We start from the raw sequence: 4584 nt of genomic DNA, 5'->3' as shown, positions 1-4584 counted from the left end.
CATCTTTACAATTTCATAAATGCCTATACAAAAATATGTTATGTGTGACATTGCAATGGTTGCGACATCTGTTATACTAAACACACTTAACAATAATGATACTGAACAATTTGCAAAATTTGGCATCGCAGTTTTAAACATGCGAAGTTTAAAACTGTGTCATACTGTACGAATATCAACGAGAATTTTCGCTTTGCCAAAAATATGACTCAATAATTGCTCCACAGAAAGCTTAGGCTTGCAATACTTCCCCTGTAAAACACTTAATCATGGTGCAGGATCACGTGACTTTGTTAAACGTTAAAGGTTGTAAACACACTGGTTAGTGTGTGTTTTTCAAATAACTTTTTAAAACAATTTTTCTTCACAGTTTCAACAAGTGCATAAAAAACAGATTTTTATGCTGATTATGGCAATGTGAAATACATCACAATTACTTCATTTAATAAGCCTGTATTCTTGTTTAACAATTCCATGTGTAATGCACGATTATGCTTCATGCTTATACCTTAAGATATTGACACACACTGTAAGAAAACCTTTCTTTTATGCACTAAAATTTTTTACAAATGTATTTCAATAACTTGAGATATTTGCAAAAATAAAGTTCATAACGGCGTGTTTACATTCTTTCGTGCCCTTGATTAAACCCCTGAAAACCACGTTAATTCTGCACGCTGTTAACGTAGAACAAAAGATTTATCAAAAATATAAAAGGTCTTGCTCTCTACTGACTGCATGGTGTTCGTGTATTCTGTTCAAATAATGTGAGCTGCAAATAAGATATTATAATTAATACAATTTTAAATAAAATTTTATTCAGATCATTATTACTTGTACAAACCGAACACAGATGTTATACCATTTTAGCAAATGTACACATATATATAGTCGTTCAAATTAAATGTTTATAAACAAATTTCTAAGCACCGCAGCATTAGCCATATCTAAGGACGTTACCGCCTCCGTTGCCTTTAGTTCCCTCTGAGATTTGTTCATTGGGCACGGATACATAACCTTGCGCGGGCATCCAAATCCAAAAACCGCTGCGCTTGTTCTTCGCGTCAGCGTCGAAATAACGCTTTAACTTGTTCATGTAAACGTGAGGAGGCGCTTGTAAGGACAGTCCGTCATTTTTCATGTTGTTTAAAAAGTATCTGATATTTGGCGGTAAATTTTCGGTTGCTTCGGCTTCGACTTCTTCTAGCGAGGCAGTGGCAGTGTAGGTGACGGTCACTGTTGCTAGGATACAGAGGACGACGCTGATGGGAATGTAGAGTTGGTGCAGATTCATTTTTGCTGAAAGAAAAAAAAACTGATCATAAATAAATTTAATTTATAATCTCTTTTTTAGCTTTTTTCTTAACACTAATTTTCACATGTCGACTTTTAACTGAAACGCGTACGTTTTGAATAGGTAAGTGTTAATGATTTGTTAATATAAGAAGTGGGAAGTGTTGTTTTTAAGAAGAATTTCATGGTTAGTTATTATTTATTAACGTATAGCTTTGCATAAATTGAGAGTGAAAATGTTGAAAATGAAAAGGATACGTGTGATTATTACTATAGTCAGGTGTGTTATATTGACTCTGAGCATTCGCATTTCCGAAACTGTGTAGAAGCTATTGCGGGCACGAGACGTGCATAGCACAATAAGAACCAGCAATGTCTTTAACCCATTTATGCCTAGCGTCTAGAAAAAAGGCATTTGCAAACAGCGCAGACCCAGATGAGACGCCGCATGATGCGGCGTATCATCTGGGTCTGCGCTGTTTGCTTAAAGGAATTTCTGTAAGAAATATTATAAATATAGAAATAAATATACTAGACATCCCTAATTTTGGAAATAAATTGATCCAAATTTGAAGGATTGGAGAGTCTACTAGGCATAAATGGGTTAATCAAAAAGCCTAAACAATACGACACATTTTAAGAACCGGGTACACAATGTAGACAATTATTTTACATATTTTATACATCAACTGCAATCAGCTGTCCACGTTCACGTTAACTAAGTGCGGTAAAAGACGTGTAGCCGCAACCCACGTTCACTCAGTGTATAAAATGCTTCGTGATATACCGTAGGATATAAGGTAAGTACAATGTCGCATAATTTATGATGAGACATTTCCTCGGTTCCACTTCTATGTCTCATCGGGTTTTCAACGACGCGTTAAAATATCCCGTACCATATGGGTCAAAAGTACAAATACGCCAACAGCTAAAAATAGATATCACCGCGGTGACAAAATTGTTACCGCGGTGACAATTTGTCACTGCGGTAACAATTTTGTCACCGCGGTGCTATCTTTTTTATCACTGCGGTAGCAATGTGCTCACAGACAAAGTCTCACCTCAGGTACAACTATATCACCACAGTGATAAATTTATTACCGCAGTGACAAAATTGTCACCGCGGTGACAAATGTGTCACCGCGGTGATATATATTTTTAGCTGTTGGCGTATATGTACTTTTGACCCAAAGGGTACGTCATAATAAAACACTAATATAGAGGCGGTGATCGCTTTGCCATAGCCGTTTGCTCGGCAAACTTTCCAGACTTCATACGAAGATTATTGAAGTGTTGAAATTTCTTTGGTAACTAGTTGGCTCACGAATATTTATGAAAACGAAATTCGACTTTGTTGCGAAGGAAGACATAATAACATATGTTTGCTTTATCAAGTTTACCGATGCCTCTATTTTATACATGCACCAATGACTGTTTTTTCATGTGACCAACAAAGTTGTTTATTCACACTAATATTTCCAAAAATAAGATAGGTAGGTAAAACTTTTTTGATTAGCCATTGTCCTCTTTAATTATGCTGTTTAATGACAGAATTTTTAATCCACATTTTTCTTTAAATATTTAAGTTAATTTAGAGGATGTTATACCATAAAGAAACACTTATATAAAACTCAACATGTAATACATAACAAGTTTAGTTGGCTCGAAACATTATTGTCGGTCAGGTCAGCGGGTTTGAATATATTTCGTCTTCCATTATTGACGGTACGCGTGTTGAGAATATAATTGTATACGGTAGATAAAATTATATACACATAATTATATCCACATAACATGTATAAAAGAAAATTTATATAATTTATAAAGCATAGGCAAATGTATGTGTTTATATCCCATGTAATTCAATTTTATATTTGAATAATAACACACACAACTCTTATTTCAAATATTGAATGACAAAGGAAAATATCACTTTTCTCAACTTAAATATAGAATAATCACTTGTTTAAATGCAATTGACGTATTTGATGAGCTTTAAATATTCTTAAGAAATAAGGTTTCTGTTCTGCTCATGGTTGAGTCGAGGTGCCGATTTAAATTTTCTTTTGTTAGAAAGCTACAACAAATAACACGTTTTGTTTCGACGCTAGTTGATTTGTTTTATCAAGCCAACTGCAAGCAATCAATCATTTATAGTAAATATTATGTGCATGAATTACTAAATACACGTTGGATAATTTTAATTGTATGAACTAAGGTTAGAGTTCTAAAAGAACTGTGGATGCAGCAGACGAATTATGATTGTAGGCGTATAACGCCACATGCCAAGAACAAACAGTATTATCCCATATCGGTGCATTTGTTGTTAATATATATTTTTTAAGTAAACAATTATCATAAAAATTAAAAATAATGGATATAACCATAAAGCGTTTAAAAAATGATGTAATTCAAAATACCTGACACTATTATTGTATGATGCTTCATAGAAATATTTATAATTATATATGTTTACTTATATTACTTAATGAAACGCAGTTAATACTAAACGATATAAGCTACTTAATTAATATTGTAAAGAGTAGTTTTTTATACAATACATTATAATAACATATGTATTTTTAATGTATTGTTTCAAACTGTGTAAGTATACATGCGTCTAATGCTGACATAAACGTACAACAATTCTAATTGTTCATTACATTAAAAAAAAGAGAAAAAAACTTACGGTTTGATCTTCAAAACGTTGTGAGCAACAATTCCACTAGCGCTCAAAATTTGTTCTGCTACAGTCCCCGATGTAACGGACTACTTATACTTTCGGTTCAATGCGCATGCCAATCCCAATGCGTGTAGCGAAATGTTCGTAAAATAGAGTAAATAATAGAATATCTTAGTGACGTCCATGTTAACGAGTTCCAATTAGTTTTTCTATTATTTAGGATATGAAAGAATACTTCGAAGACAATGATTGATCATTCGAAAATGCGATGCCACCGTTATAGGTATTCAAAGGCTTCTCTTGGCAAATTTGGCATCACAATTAAGACAGATGTTGATTAAGATGGTTTAATTATTAGTGTATCCAATTTTTCAGCACGCATTAGCCCACGACAAACCAGGCTTTGCACCGACTCGATTCTGATAGGATTTAAGCCTTCTTTAAACAATCATGATAAATAGGTGTTTTGTTCCGATTTCGATTGTCCTAAATTAGTTTATGTTTTAATCCGGTTTACACGTGTCTTTGCTAGATTTATTATATTCCAGTCTTGTTTGCCACATTATTTAAGTCACATTTTGAGGCAAGAAAGAAGCATCATGGTCAAA

The 4584-nt window shown here is 33.5% G+C and overlaps 1 long non-coding RNA gene across 1 annotated transcript; it reads right to left on the bottom strand.

The window, feature by feature from the left end:
• Window positions 1–799: 799 nt before the first annotated feature.
• On the bottom strand, window positions 800–4410 carry LOC127859407 (uncharacterized). The gene is made up of 2 exons (XR_008039359.1): window positions 3983–4410; window positions 800–1299 (listed from the first exon to the last, which is right to left on the bottom strand). It is a non-coding gene; the product is annotated as an uncharacterized LOC127859407 (long non-coding RNA).
• Between the last annotated feature and the right edge of the window lie 174 nt (window positions 4411–4584).

This window comes from Dreissena polymorpha, chromosome 15 (genome assembly GCF_020536995.1).
Source record: "Dreissena polymorpha isolate Duluth1 chromosome 15, UMN_Dpol_1.0, whole genome shotgun sequence".
In the NCBI taxonomy this organism is placed as follows: Eukaryota; Metazoa; Mollusca; class Bivalvia; order Myida; family Dreissenidae; genus Dreissena; species Dreissena polymorpha.
This window is presented reverse-complemented; position numbering and strand designations above follow the sequence as displayed.